The sequence below is a fragment of the Oxyura jamaicensis genome, chromosome 4 (assembly GCF_011077185.1).
Source record: "Oxyura jamaicensis isolate SHBP4307 breed ruddy duck chromosome 4, BPBGC_Ojam_1.0, whole genome shotgun sequence".
Taxonomy (NCBI): Eukaryota; Metazoa; Chordata; class Aves; order Anseriformes; family Anatidae; genus Oxyura; species Oxyura jamaicensis.
This window is the reverse complement of record NC_048896.1, coordinates 88,714,535-88,730,980: the sequence shown is the minus strand read 5'-3', so window position 1 is coordinate 88,730,980 and position 16,446 is coordinate 88,714,535. Positions and strand designations below refer to the sequence as shown.

Sequence of the window (16,446 nt, the reverse complement as noted above, 5' to 3'; positions counted from 1 at the left end):
ACTCAAGAAACCAATTCATCTGTCAAGAGACACCACCTCAAGAACTTCAGGAGGCAGCACACCAAAAGACTATGTTTTGTAACACCCATCTAGCTTCCACTTCCATTAGAGCTCAGAAAAAAACAACATTGCCCCCAGCTTTTAAGCAGCGTGAGTTGTCTGTAACAAGGTGTCAGACATTACATTACAGACACCAAAACTAACTGCTGGCTTGAGAAGTTGTTGCTGGTGCTGCTTACTGTGCTAAACTGCATTTCTTGTCTTAATTTGGCGGTTTTCAACTTCTGTTTTGCACATCCCCGTAAGTTTTTGAATACCAATGTCTCATATATATACTGCTCTGCAACATGAGCCCTCAGAAACAGTCCACAAATGCTCAAAGCATGAACAGACCATAAATTAAAGTTCACTATAGTCATGCGATGAAATAAAAAAAAGGAAAGCAGTACAGAAATTGATATTGCGTGCACTTTCAACGTTCAGTTCAGATGGCGCTTGACGTGTAATCATGGATATCGCTCCTGCCATGCTTATTAAGCTACTTCAATAAAACCAAATTCAGTTGAGCTATGCAGCTTGAGCCTTTCCCAGTTCACCAGACCATTCCAAAAGCAAGGGAACTTTGTCCATGCATCCAGCTGTTCGGTGTGCTATTGAAGGCTGAAATCAGGAAGTGCTGTTACGGGCTCAAGACACAAATTAAGGGGTACACAACTGCAGCAGGTATTTAGGAAAAGCATTTGTAATAATTACATGAATTACATTTTCTGTGACAAAGGAAGTTACACCATACAAGAGAATACAACTATGCCAGGTCAGGGAAAAAATAGTTTAAAATGAACGCCCATAGAAGGTGAATCAGTTTTGGTGGTTTTTTTTTTTTTGCTTTTTAATACTGAAAGACAGCCTTCTGCTTGGTGGAAAATCTCAGGCTTTTCAGCAAGCACTACCTCACCACTATCAGCTGTTTAACGAATGACTCACTGATTCTACAAGCAAGGTCTGTGGAGAGATTCATTTGCCAAAGTAGATTCATAGAAGTCTCTAGGACTCTATGTTTACTCACCTAGTGCAGGGTACCAAGCCTTAATGCAAAACCATACTCTTGTATGGAAAGCAAGTGCACGTAAGGTGCCAACCAGTACATATAAATTATGGGTTGTACTGCAGGTAGTATAGGGCAGAATATCTCCGTTTTATTTGAGCCAAAAAATGCCAAGTGAGAAGTGAAAGTAGGGAAAGGGCCTTTTGTTCCAACCTTCACCAATTAGGAATCAAGTCTGGCAGTTTTAAATGGCAGCAGGTAAAGTGCTTGACCAGCAAGTCAAGCACACATCCACAGGCAGCACTGCAAGAGAGGACAGGAGCAGGAGTGTTTAGAAGGGAAATGTCCCCCTCTCACTTGGGCAATTAGGTTTACAGATGACTGCGTTCTGACAAGATCAGCTTCTGGTAACCAAGTTGAAGGACAAAATAGTAAAGATTTTATCAGATAAAGTCAACAGCAAGAGAGATGCAAGCTTGTACTTTCAGTTCTCAGCCTTTCAAATGAGGTCTTTCAATACTGATAAAAAGTGTGCTTTTATCTAAAAACACTTTAAAATAAACCTCTGAAATTACATCTGAGATTCTGGCATCCTCACTCTAGCAAAGGTTAAACATGCCATAGTCTGTATAAGGCAGTAAGTTTTCTGCTGAAGTTATCAAATGCCAAACCACTGAGACAGAGCAAAGTCAACGGCTGAGCACCTGGACCCACACAGTATGTCAGTGATAAACAAGCTTTTGACAGCTGCAGCTTATTCTGCAGGTGCAAGGAGCATTTACTTCGGTTTGTTCAGTTTAACAGTTCAGAATTTACAAACAGGTTTGGTTTTATTTGATCATGCTCGATTGAGAAATGGGGAGGAGGAAAGGAAAGGCCTTCTCTCACAAGTTCTGAAGTCCTGCTGGAAACTGTGCTCATGGGCAGTCAAGATCATTAGGGCCAAATCTTGTTTTCAATTCAGTTCATTTGAAACCCAAGTGCTGCTTTGAAATGTTACAATTAATCCAGTTCATTTAATATAGTTTAATTTAATAAAGACTTGGACAAACAAGGTACATTAGATTTAATCTCACTTCCAAATGAAGAGTGACTCATGTCTTGCCATGTCAGAAAACAGTGAAATTAATCTTTCTGTATGTATTTGTATGTTAAGGCTCTCTGCAGTGCACCCTAGAAGACTATAAAGTTTAGGCTCAATATGTGGTATTTTGCTGCTGAATACACTACTACAAATTGAGCACCTACACTTAATACAGAAAAGCCTCACACAACCCAGTGTTATCCCACCTTGGAAGAAGCTTTCTGAACACATTCCCCACACAGTTCCCACTGTACCAACCTTAGTCACAGTATTCACAGCCCAACTTGTCTAACAGCATCACCAACAGCAGGATGCATCCACCTAAGTAAACCTGAAAAAAGCATCCTCCCAACAAAATCTACATTTCTCAAGTACTAAGGAGCAATTAGTTCAGCTGTAGGTGTTAGAAGCAAGTAAATCCCACCCTGGCAGCTAACCTGAGGACAGGAACAGGGATACTCCTTGCTGTGAGTGCACAAATGCTGCATACAAGCAGTGTTATTCCCCACTTTACACACACCCCCATTGCCAGCACACCACCACCTTTTTGAGGGAATATTTCTCAGTTCTAGTACTCCATGGCAAAAAGAGGAAGTTTTGGGATAACAGCATGGAGCTATTTCTGCATTAACAGTTTAAGGAGGTAACAGTGATTTTATTTTGAGCCACTGTTATGCAAATAAGGAAACAAAATACCCTTATTTTTTTTTAAACATAAAACCTATATATTAATCAAAATACAAATATGCATTAACTACCTAAGCTGTATGCAATACACATTTCACCATCCACATTATGTTTAACCCCTGAATTCCAAGAGATGCTGCCTTACTTTTGGCAGCACACTGGGGGTTAAAAGCGATCACTGCCATACTCTCACCTAGGATTGTATGGTGAAACATGAAACATTTTTAGAGAAGAATTACCAAGCTTTTTAAGCCTCCTCTCAATTTAAGACTGCAGCAAGGACACGTCTTGTCTTGGACGTCCAAACCTCCAAGGATGGATGTCTCCTTAGAGCATGCAAAGGTAAAAAAATTGCTTATAAGAAGTTATTACACCTTGTAACCAAGTACATCAAAATTTTAACTGTACTTGACTATATCTGGGTGATGAGGACAAACTGCTGTACATGTAGAGACCATAAACAGTGCAACAATTAGGGCAAAGCTGATTAAGTAGCTGGAAAGCAGGGATGCAGATTACTTTGAAGGTTTACAGGGACAGAGGTTGGAAGAACAACAATGAAAAGTACTTCCAGAGCTGTGTCAAACAACCCTAACAGAGACAAGGCTCACAGAAGCCCTCCTCTATGAAGTGCAAAATTCCCTACACCAATCAAGTTGGAATTTCGTGAGGCAGGAGAGATGTCATGAGAGCTAAGACTTCAAAAAAGAGAAAGTTACACCCACAGAGAAGCCAGCAAATACTTAATCCAAGAAAAGTACCTTAAAAAGTTAGCCCCAAGTAGTGGGGCTTATTCTTCAATGCCTAGCTTGTGATGCAAGAGGAATTCAGCTTAAGAACTGAAAGCTTAGAACCACCGTAACTACAGATGACTTCACAGGGACTCCACGACACCTGGAATTATTTGCAAGATACCAGAATTATGCTGGTATGTGACAGATTTGAGCGCTGACACCAACAGATCACTTTAAAAAAAAAATAATAAAAAAGTTTTGGACATCAGTTTCAGAAGCTTCCTTTCATCCCACTTCTGCCTTCAAAATAAAAAGTTAATTCCTGTGACTGGTCTCCAGCCCCCTGGATTTCAGTAGATCCCCAGGGGAAGGGGTGCAGGGAACCTGTCGTAAGTGCTATGACATCCCAGTAACAGCACTTACTTGAACACTTCAAGTCATTTAGCTCTGATGCTGGCAAGCAAGTAGACTCTATAGTGAGCCTTACCGGTGGTGCATGGGAGAACACACCAAGCATGAGTCCAGTTCAATTCACTGATTTCATCACCAACAAATGATGAGAAAGGATGGGCTTGGGACAATAGGAGAAGGGTAGGAAGAACTGCAAGGCAATTACAATTCTGCACAACTGACACACTGGGAAACTGTTCTGGAAGATATCAGATACAATTATGGAAGATACACTCAGGCAGCATTAACCAACTAACCGATCAAACAGCAAGGTGAGCTCCTCAGAAGGAAGCTGTTGGCTGTGCTAGATCAACACGCTGACCTTGCAACAGCATCGGGCTATTGTAAGCAAGTCAAATGTGTGGGGATGCATAGACAAGCAAGCCAGCTCCAGGGCATATGAATGTTTTTTCTTACTCCACTCAGCACAGGAAAGCCTCAGCTAGAGCACAAAGCTGGGCTTTGAGCACCATGCTTGAAGACCAGTGTGAGCTAACTTGGGTGCTCAGAGAAGAACAAGAGTGATGAGAGCTGAAAACAATGTGATCTCTCGGTAAGAGGTGGCCTTACTTAGGTCAAAAGCATCACAAGGCTGTGGGGAGCGCAAAGGGAGACAAAACACAAGAAACAGGAACACAACAAAAAGCAGTTCAATTATTTTAAAGAATTACTACAGGGGAAATAATAGCTGTCCCTCATGCCCAGGGTATTAGGCAGTAAGCTTGAGCTCCAGTGACAAAGATGTCTAGTTCCATATTCAAAAGGAGTTTTAATGCCAAGGACAGAAAAAAAGTAGAGCTAAACTTCTCTTCTGAATCACATTAGATAGGTGATACTGTCACATGGCAGTAGACTCAAACCAGCCCACATCCTATTCACCCCTTTTCGGGCTACCTCAATTTCAAGCTACTATGTTTGCTATCATCCAACAGCAAAGTTTTATTTTGAATGGGATAGAAGTCAATCTTTTGATTTTTCAAACGAAGACACCATTAGACATTTCATTTGCTTGTCCACGTGAAATTTAGTGTACCACAAAAAAGTCACACCTGCCTTATACCTTCCGCATGTAGAAATAAATCAAGTCCAATTATCTCCCACAGCAGTATGAGAGTTTTGTCAACATTGTAGTATCCTGTTGGTATTTTCTGCTCTGGCCAACAGAATCCAGAATCAGATGTCTCCAGGACAACGTGTACTTACCCTGCTGACAATCTAGAACTAGCATCTTGGTGATTTAAGAGCTTCCATTGATGTGGTGTCACAAAGCATCCTCACAGAGCACACACACACACACACACCTTCCATTGCAGCTGTGGCCTTGGGCCTGGTTACAGCTTCCTGCCTATGGAAAATGCTGCATGCAAACCAAATACTCCAAAATAAAAACAGATCCAAAATCTTGCAGACATGGAGCTGATGCAGGGAGCATTAGTTACAGCCAGTCAGAGAGGAAATTTGTGCCTGAAATAAGTTACACGCTCACGTTTCAACTGTAAAAAAATCAAAGCTGTGAAGCTGGGGAAAGATGAAACTGGGAAAAAAAAATGGACTGAGTGCTTAAGTGCAAACAGGACACCTGTGAAGCACACAGACACAAAATACCATGTTTTTTCATTCTCTGTAATAGTTCCAGTGTACAAATAGTTCTCCAGACATTAGTCTGATTTGCTTAAATGCCATTCTTCTGAACAGATTTGTGAAACATGAGAGCAGCAACAGTCCACCTTGCCCTCCAAGAGTTCAGCCATTTCTTATTCAAGTACTGGAGCAGACAGCCCTGGTCAGGATGTAGTGCCAATAGAAGATGCAGTAAGCAGGGACATGTATCTAAGCTTAAGTAGACTACCACACATACTAAGAAATGAGCAGCCTAACAGTGTCTTCTAACCAGTAGCTCTGCCTTTCAATAGCACCTTAAGAGCAAGCCACAGCACTTCATTTTAGTCCCCCAAGATACCCACGTGTATCAAATGCATCAAAATTCAACTGTTTCACTTCAAATCATTTTTTAAAAATGAAAAGATTAAATTTTGGGTACCCACGCTCTTCCCCCTCCCCACTAGAAGAGATATATGCCATGCTTTAGCCAATTAAGGCAGTAGTTATTCAATGTTTTCATTACTCCTCTCTCCTCCTCACTAAATATTGTGTCAAATTATGCTGTGGAGCACAGCAGCAGTCTTCAAGCATGCTTACACACCACTACGCTCAATTCCAAACAGGACAATGAATGATTATTTGCCACTAGTATTAGTCTGGGACAAGCAAAAAGGTTCCTGCTTCATTTTATAAAAAATAGAATTTTTAAATTCTAAATGTCAGCTTATCAAAAAAACTACAGGCATACACATCAATTCTAGGTTCCTAAATACATCCCTTCAAAACAAACCACACCCTCAAACAGGACATAGAACAGATGTCTCCTACGTTATTACAGCAAAGCTGCTTCATGCCATGATATAAAAATCACCTGCAACCTCAGTGGCCATCTTTGTGTTGAATAAGGAACACTGAGCTGCCAGAGACAGCACCCTGCAGATCCAGAGCCATCCAGCCTCAAGCACATCTTCACAGCTCTGGGTTTGATTCATGTTCTGCATTGTACCACAGACCCCAAACCAACAAACCAGCCTTCTTCACATCCTGCACGTGACTTCTGGGTTCTAGGAGCTGATACAGCAACAGGGTTTGATAGAGAAATGACATACAGGCTTTTTGCTTCTTCCTTAAGTACGTGAAGTTTTCATCCCTCTAAAAACAAAATAGGTGAAATCAACAGAAAACTCAAAAGAAAGGCAAGTGCATTTGTCGGTAGGAAAATTGAGTGAAAGGGAGCAGTGGCCTTTAAAACAAGAATTTGCTCCATAAGCAAGCTTTAAAGGGTGGAATAAAGAACCCAAACATCACAAAGTATCCACTAGTAAACATATGAGCAAGATAGGAATACTTTACTACTACAAAATCTAAAGCCACAATTAAGGCAAAAAGTAATATATGCACAGAGTACTGAAATCAAGGATTTAGTGCCATTTACCTCAACACAAGCTGCACGGAGAAAAGTTAAACATTCCATAATAATAATTTGAACTGCTCAATTAAGTTAAAAAACACATTTACCATACAAATTAAAAAAACCTCCTAAACCCCTCAAAGGCATTAAAGCTGTTCAGCGTTATTTGAGATGCAAATTACAGACCTAAAGTTAATATAACACCAACAGAAGTTCCTATTATTCCTATTCATGGCTCAAGGGGGAGGTGACAGTAGAAAGGAGCCACAGCCTTGTTGTACAAGGTCTCCTTAGGACAGTAGAGGAGCTAGTTTGTTTTTAAAGATAACTCACCTTCGCTTTTAAATAGAAATTGCCAAATTACAACTGATCTTTCATAAACCCGTAAGTCTTAAATGCATAATGCATTAAGAAATGCAAGCCAACTGCTTGGGCCAGCCGGGGGCTATTAAGGAGAAATAAGGATTATTCAAAAAAAAAAAAAAAAAAAGAATTCAGATTCTGCCTTCCTGCACCACAGATCTCGGCACAAAAGTAAAGGTATAGACAGTGCTGCTGCAGTTATTTCATCAACCCTTTCCTGTAGCAGCTGGGTTCCAATTTTGAAGCTCAGCAAATGCAGGAACAGCTTTCTTCCATCTCAGATGCCTTTCCCACAACGACACGCGTTTCTGCCTGTACAGAGACAGTTTGGCAAATGACACTTCTAATGACAGCTCCAGGCAAAATACTGTTTGATTTCACACTCCTAGCTCCATCTGTAGACACACCTACACACGCTGAAGGGCAATTATCATTGCTGGCACCGGGCGAGGGTCTCTGAGTGCCTCCAGAGCTCTACGCCTGCAATCTGATGCATCATTGAAAGTATTCTTCCCTGCACTAAAATACAAGAGGTTAATTTTCATGGGAACTTCAACCAATGCTGTCATACCAAATTCAGAGCAACAATGCTAGCATTAGGTAATCAGAACTCTTGATCTAACACTAACATCAACAAGTATAGCTTAAGTGATGGCCTGCATTTCAATAAAATATAACCAAGTACAAACAGCAGAAAGCCAATTATATTTAATTCAGCAAGTTTTCTTTACATAAAGTAACTTAAAGACTCTATGCATTCTAAAGCATGATCTTCAGCTGTTTGCATAAAGGAAAATTGCTGCCAGTAAACCAACGGCCATCACCCAGATCACACATGTAGCAACAAACCGGCCTACTACCTCACCCCAACCTAAAAATTAGCAGAAGCAGGGCCTTCAGAAGGCATTTCTGCCCACTGCAAAGCATTAAGTCAGGAGTTTCTTGCCAGCTTGTCGATGACATCATTTTCCTAAACTGACTGAAACACAAAAAACAGTACAAAGAGTAAAAAAAAAAAGGCAACATTGAAGAAATGACAGTTACCTTGATTTTAGGTTTTTCTATACTTGCAGAGTACTGCAGTATCCAGCCATGTCATCACAGAAAAAACTAAAGCAGTTCTAGAGTTAAAAACATACCTCCCTTTTGAGAGCAACTGAAGCTCCTTAAAGAAAGCCATTTTCTGAAAAATTGCCTGGTTTTATACAGACTCTCTTCCTCACTGGATTGCAGTATTTCACTGATGGCACAGATCTCGTTAGCCCCATCTAAAGCGAAGTTGTCAATGGCTACCTCTCAGGCATGCCGTCACTCGATTCAAACAACTTACCTGCCAGGAAGCCATCAGGCAGTACACAACACTGAGTTCAGGTAGTTGATTTCCTAGCCTTGAATTTCCTCCCTGGAATTAACAAGGAGAAGGCTACCTACTGTTCACTCATTCAGGAGTGTTCCTAAAGCCCTTCACAACTTTGGGATTGCCACCTCCCAGTAAGCTATTATTCACATTACCTAGAATAAGAGTTACAGCTACTCCTGTAGCAAACAGGAATTTCTTAAGTCTTCCACTAAAATACAAACTTAAAGATACATATTTTAAAATTTCTGTAGATGGTACAAGACTAAAGACAAGGTTTTATGAGCATTTTAACTCCAAGATAATTCTTACATTAACTAGCGATCTCAAGAATGTAATCTAAAAATAGCCTGAGTTTATTTTACAGAATTAAAAGTTTCAAGCAAGCAAAGATTTTTCCTAAGGAAAGCTCAACTTGTATGCTTGCAGACAAGAAGGAAACTCACTATTGCCAAGAGGCAAAACTGCTGTGTATATTACCACCTCCAAACTATGCAAGAAGAAATGAAAACCACAACATAAATACTAATACTTTCCCTTAAAGGTTTAATAAGGCTTCTTACTGCTATTTAAGCAAGCTCAAAGCAAAACCATAAAGGACAAATTCTTAAAACAAGAACTCAAAGCCAGTAACAAAAAAAGTGTAGGGGCAAAAAAAAAAAAAAGAAGAATCATGTTTGGAAAGTTTTAAGTACACATGTTTCTAAAGGGAATAATCTATCAAACCACAGGAGGTGACTAGAACTGCCATCATCACTGCTAGCACAAAGGAATGTAGATTGGGGGAGGCAATAGAGGAAGGGGGAGAAAGAAGAGGGAAGGGAAAAGGGCAAGGAACTAAAAGAGGGAGCTACAATAATGGTTACCAGACTCCCAAGGAATTCCTATAGACAAGTATAAATCCTACATAGCAAAATAAAACAACCCAAAATAAAACAGCAAATACAATATATTGAAAGATCCCCCAATAAAGTTAAGCTTTCAGTTTATATGCCCACTATATTTTCATAAATTTAGTTTCATGCCATCTACTAAGCTTCCAAAAACTAACTCAAATGTTGCAAATGCAAACATTTCTTCTTTCAGCCTCCTCATCCTTCCCAATCACAACAGCCTGCACTAAACAGCTTTCAAGAGGAAATAGGGAAGTTTAACTACCCCAAATCTAAAATATCCCCATGTAATTATTTAATCAGCTTTAATTCTTCCACTTAAGAGACAATAACTATGGGTTACACGCTGGCAGGTACAGGCCGCTGGAGGACATACAGATTACCCCAGCACGAGATATCCTCTCAGGATATCATTAGGGGGATCCTGCAGATCAGTATTTCAAGTTTGTATCTAACAGCCTGCTTGCACTTCCACGTGATGAAGAGCAGTTATGAGAGATGACAGAAGTGAGAGATGATTAAAAATACTGGACTGATAGCACTTCCCAGAAATTCAGCATAAATGGATGGCAAACTGATTTTTTGGTTAGGAATTCCATGCTAACCATATGGAAACCCCCTCACGTAGAACTACCTGGAATGTATTTTAGCTCCCTATACATACCAACCTCCTGCCTCAGTGGAGATGTCTGCCAGGCGTTCTCAGGAGGCCAATATTTGTACAGACACAAGCTCTCCTGCCCCGATTACATCCATTGCACCTCCAATAAAAGCAGATCTCAAGTCACGCACCGCGATAGGAAAGTTTTTTGTTTTTTTTTCTTTTTGCCTTTCAGGAAACGCTGCCCTCCAGATTTCATAACCCTGTCTCGAAGCGAGCAGCCTATTCACAATTAAAACCCACAGAAGAAATATTTCAGCTTGCCACAACATACAGAAACTTCCTGCTCCTTGCCAAAAAAGCCTGCGATGGAAACATTTCTCTAGCAGCCCGAATCGGAGGCAACGCGGCAGCGAGGGCTGCAATAACTGTTCTAATTTTAATGTAAGCACAGCGGACCAGAAAATAGACGTGACCAGCTGGCTCAGCTCATCCCCAGGCCTTGGCGCTGGAAGTCAGTGCCTTATCGGGGCCGATTCAGGCTCGTGTGAGGAACCCCAAAGTCGGGGTGCTGGTACGGAGAGGGGCTGCGGTGAGGGCTGCTTCGGGGAAGCCGTGAGGGGTGCGTGGCACGCCTGCAGGGAAGGGGCTCAGCCCGGAGAGCCCTGCCACAAGGGCGATGCTACGGGGTGCCGGGGGTCACCTGCGCCACCCAGCCTCTCTGCCTCACCGCACCTAGGGGAATCTCCTCCCATAAAAGCCACAGTTTCCCAAAAATCGGTTAAATTCAGGCCTTATTGCGGGCCGTGCAGGCAACGGGGCCGTTGCCGGAGCCCAAGTGCCCGAACAAAGCCGTGCTGCTGCCCGGGCAAGGGCTGGCATGGCACAAAGAGGCTATTTAGCAGCAGATCTCAGGTATTCCTTTATTTTTTTAAAACCTTTAAGGCCACAAATCATAGCGCTGGGGGGGGTACCGTGATGGTTGGGGTGCGGGGACACCCAAAGCCGCAACGAGCGGGCAGGGGGGGATCCGCACCCCCACCACAAAGGAGCGCTGCGCTGTCACGTTAATCCTATTAATTCATTTGTTAATTATTTTATTTATTTTTTTATCTTCTGGCCTTTCAACCTCCCCCCCCCCCCCCAACACCATGAAGCAGCCGAGGCCTCGCCGCCCGGCCACCCCCAAGCCCCGGGCAGCCCCCAGCCGTTACCCCAGCGGCCGTTAACGGCCGGCTGCGATCGTTAACGTCCGCCGGGGGCTGCGCCCCCGGTCCCCCCCGCACCCCGCTCCAGATCCCCCCTGCAGCCGGTACCTGCGCCCGACCGCGCTGCCTCCCCTCCGCCTCTGGCCCGAGCTCCTCAATGGCAATTGAACAAAACACAGCCGGCCCCGCCCCCTCCCGCCGCCCGCCCGCTCCCATTGGTTGCCGCGCCCGCCCGCGGACCTTTCACCCGCCCTGCCATAGGGCGGTGAGGCACGGAGGCCCCGCCCACAAAGGGGGCGGGGGGCCCGTAACGAGCGCTCGGGCCGCGCTGCGGAGCGAGGCGGGGCGGACGCAGGCGTACTACAACCCCCAGGAGGCGTTGCGGCGGCGCGGCTGCCTTCTCTCATTGGCTGGACGGTTGAGGAGGGGGAGACCCATTACGTCATCGCGGCCCCGGATGGAGCCGCAAGGAGGGCGCGCGTGGCGCAGCGAAGCCTAGCGGCCGCTTTTGCGCATGCGCGATGTCGAGGGGCGGGGGGCGGGGCGGACAAGGCGGTCCCGTCATGGCGGCGGGGCCGGGCTCAGGGCTGTCGGGGGGTGGCTCCTGAGGCGGCCCCGGGGGGGCGCACCCGGGCCTGGGCGGGCACGGAGAGAGCGGGCCGGGCACCCGGAGAATCCCCCGCTCTGATTTCGGGTCCTTCCCGGCGGTGGTGCTGCGTAACGTGGGGTTACACCGCCCTCTGCCTGCCCCCCTCAGGCGGACAGCCCGCTGGGGTGCCTCAGGTGCACGTCCCGCGGGGGGTCGGGAGGGGTGCCATGTTCTCTCGTCTCTCAAAATGGAGGCTAAAAAATAAATAAATCACGTTATTTTCAAAAAAAAATATATATGTATATTCCTATGGGAGTTTTTCAGAAGCAGTCATGAGTCAGGCGCAGCGAGGAAGCGGAATGTGTTTGGACAATTGCTCTGTACGCTTGTCAGGGCAGGGACTGCTTTATGTGGTGCATAATCCCCAGCGTTGTGAGAAACCAAGCCCTGATTTACTGTTGCCTACAGGCCTAACGCCGCTGCGTTACAGGCATTTGGTAACCATTAACAAGCTCTTTGCATCCCTTTAACAAGCATCTGTTACTTCAGCCTTCCTCAACCTGTCCTTGAGTTTTTGCATATTGCACTCAGCTTCCACACCTTTCCTTTTAACCCAGAAGTTTCTCGGTTCACCTCGTTATCCTGTAAGATTTTGATGAATTCCAAGACCATGCTGCAGCAGGAATCAGAGTTTAGCAACACAGAGTCCAAATCAAAACTCTGTAACTGGGACATCCTTATTTTAGCTTGGCTATCTTCCAGGCTTCCAAATTTTAACCCTAGAAGACCAATACCTTAAAACTAATCATACTTCAAACAGTATTACCATTTTTTTCTGCTTTTTTGTCACTATCACACATTTTTGACACACCCCATGTAACCCTTACAGTACCCATTTACTTGAAAATGTTTGCATATTTATTTTGATAAATCTTAAGTTGAAATAGTTTGAGATAGTTTACCGAAATACCTTTCACAAATTATTCACTGAATATTTAATTTAGCGTACTAGTTCTCTGGAAGATCAACACCTCTCTCTCTTTAGAAAGATCTTGCAAGCGATTAAAGGTACGCAGCTTTTTTCCCATCGTTCAGTCCTGGTTCTTAAAATACTTTCTGGTTGTGCTCATTTTGCTTCTGGCCTTGTTGTGAATTCTGGTACATGGGAAATTGTAGTTCATCTGTTTCATCATCCTATCCATATCTTTGGCAGGGATTTGGCTCCATTCTGTAATCACTTTTGTTTCTGTACACAGAATTCCCCATTGAAAACAAATTATCCCTGAAGTATTTCATTGCTAAATCCTTATCCAAATTTAGAATTAACAGTTTTGTTTAAAAAAAATCATCATAATTTTATCTTTCACAACCATTATAACTGTTTCACCGAAGTTTAACACTGAGAGATTTTGAAGTTGGTTTTCCCTTACCTTTGAGTTTAACCATTTTCATAGTTGCTATAGTTAAGCCACAATTTCTTTTCTCCAGCCTCCCGCACTATTTCTGCTGTAATGTAAAACTAGAGGGAACTTCATACTTCTGAAACTCAACTGCTTCTTGATTGCAACAGTTTACTTACAACCATCCCTGTGGCCATGGGGGAGGCATGTGAAAGGGTTTACAGCTGCATTCCACCAGCAGTGAGCTCTCAACTTCCACAAGCTAGAGACTTCCAACAAATGTAAAACCTCACAGTAATTAAATTACCTTATGGACTTAGATAACTCTTTGGTCTTCTCCTGTAATGCTCCCCTGTAATTTCTCCCTTGATTCCTTTTATCACCCTCCATTCTTTTCTCTAACTTTATCAGTTTTTTTTTTTGTTTTTTTTTTTTCCATTCTGACAATGGCTTATACTCTGTTCTTTTGGGGTGGAGCTGCTTTCAACCCTGTAGTCCTAAAACAGGTGGGAAGCTGAGCCCTAAGCTGGTCATGGTACAGAGGTGATATTTCCTCTGATCAGTTGGCTGCATCTCAAAATTTACCTCATGGGCAAATCACATACAGCTACAAGGGTCAACAAAGACTAAGGGACTATCAGGGAGATGGGAGTGAGAGATCTTATCTGAGACAGGGCAGGTGGCAGCTTTAATCAATGTCTTTTGGTATTAAACCACAGTCTTCTTTTATACCCAGGAGTAAAGCTCTGGCAGGGATCCAGGTTATAATTCAGATTTTGGTAAACACAAACCTAAATTTCCCTCATGACGAGGTTTGATGGTAATTGTCTAGCACTTCAAAATATCTAATTACAAACATGCTACCACATGTTAAAGTGGTTGATGTCTGTTCACTCAACTGTGGTCTCTAGGAAGGGCCATCTGTTTCCAACAAAGCAGTGAGACATGAATGTAGACAGGTTTCTAAATTTAAAAACCACAACCACACAACAACAACAACAAAACCACCTAAAGAGGCAGTGACACAACGTCTTTACAATAAAGTACTCTGGCCAATGTAAGTGTAATGAGACCATCAGAATGACCCTTGGGAGAAAGGTTTCATCTAGGGGAGCAGATGCATGGCATGACTGTTCTAAGAGGGCGTTCTGGGGAACCCAAAATACTGGAGTAAGTATGTGTATACAACTCTTCAGCACACATACAGATAAGAGGTTGAGTTTGGTCCATCGTGACCTGTATATACAAATAGGAATAACATACACATAAAGGAATGAGCAGTTCTTAAATCCCATCTCAAGACACCTAGCTCCTAGGCACAGTTATTTGGGAAAGAAAAGTTCTTCCTTCCCTGGTCAGAATATGGTGGATATGCATGTGTGGCACGTTGGCTTTACCTCTCCTGTGAAAATAAGTAGACCTTAACACGCTGTGTGTGGTAGTAAACTGTTGCCTATCTAGGCAAATTACCACCTAGTATGAAGAAGGGAAATGGAGGAGACTGTGCGGCTCAGTTCTTTTCTTTTTCTTTTTTTTTTTCTTTTTAATTTTTGTTACTAGCTGTAGATAAGGAGCCTAGCAACTCTTTGATCTAGTTATTGTTTTAAAGATAGTACAAAAATGTTCTGACACTGTGAAGTGCAGAGCTGCTCTTAAGGTTAGGATGAACATTTCCAATGCCCCATTTCACGGTGGTTGAAAGGTCCTTTTTACACTAATCAATTTTTACTTAGCACAGCATTACTAAGCCAGAAGTTGTATATTTACTACATAGAGCGGTCCTTTTACAACGAAGCAACACAACTGAGTTGGAATATTGATTGAAAGTCTTAGGTAAATTTACTCATGTCGTGGTATTTCTCTTCCTGTAGTAGTCATGGTTAGTCATTCATCTGTTTCTACATAAACTATGTAATGGAAGAGGGACTTCTGTTTTAGAAGACAAATTTATGAAGACCTATCAGAAACATTCCAAATCCTTCACTGATCCTCCTTCCTTTAGGGTCACTTGGCAGCTGCCCTCAGGAGCAAGCGGGCAATGTGGATTCCATCTCTCAGTCCATGACCTTCTCACTCAAGAGTGAAGACAAGAGGTGGACTGACTTCAGAGTCTGATGTACAGCAGGTACAGGAGACAGAGTGAAAGGTACTGAGGTGTGCTATGATATCCTGTGTGTTTGAAGGGGATGTTTGAGCATGGCTGATGCTCATCAAAGATGTTTTTACACTTCTTCATTCTCTTTGTTTAGCAGTTTCACAGCTGAGCGTACAGGTTCTGGGCACAAGAGGAAGTTCTGCCACTAATTATATCAGTTGGTGGTTTTAATGCTAACTTTGCTCAGACTGTTCAAACAGATCAGTTTTCTCTATAAGGAACTTTTCCTTATTTATGTTCAAGGGCTTGTTATGAATGAGATAAAGCAGTAAGAATGCTAAATAAATAAGCTGGAATTGAGAAGCAAGGGAGTGTTCAGCATCAAAATCTGAAACAAGCAGAGAGCTGACATCCTGGGATATTAGAATCAGGGGTCTCATATACCACTGCAAGTTGGCTAGACATTATGTTCTTTGTGAACTCTTAAAAGGATTTTGAAAATGTTGAGTTAATCATGACCAGATCAAGTTTTATTGGATTTCATGGAAGGGTGACTCCATCCCGTGCCCCCTGTACACAGCTGACTTTTCCTGCACCCAGCCTTTCACCTCCCTTACCTGCTATTACAGCTACACAGTTGCCTGCTTCTTCTTAAATTGAGCCATCTGGCCAGGATATACTCCATTTTTCAGGGTCTGAATTAGCCACTAAATTTCAAAAAGGGCAAATCGAGCTCCAAGTACTGAGCCAATACAGCATTGTTCTGCTTTTCACTGCAGTCCCCTAGGAACAGTCCCACTCATGAGAACTCTGAATTGCTAAGAGTTCAGCCAAAGCATCTTCTGCCTACTCAAGTTTCTAGTCCCTCCTACATAAATTTCCAAGTGCCTTGTTCTTTTTGCAGAGCACCAATACATGACACTTCCT

The 16,446-nt window shown here is 42.9% G+C and overlaps 1 protein-coding gene across 2 annotated transcripts in view; it reads right to left on the bottom strand.

Moving 5' to 3' along the window:
- Positions 1-11,633, bottom strand: part of FAM53A (family with sequence similarity 53 member A) — a 70,139-nt gene extending 58,506 nt beyond the window's left edge. For both annotated transcript variants that reach the window (XM_035324784.1, XM_035324786.1), the window contains exon 1: positions 11,544-11,633. The gene's annotated coding sequence lies outside the window, so the exon portion shown is untranslated. The remainder of the gene's footprint in view (positions 1-11,543) is intronic.
- Positions 11,634-16,446: the final 4,813 nt, after the last annotated feature.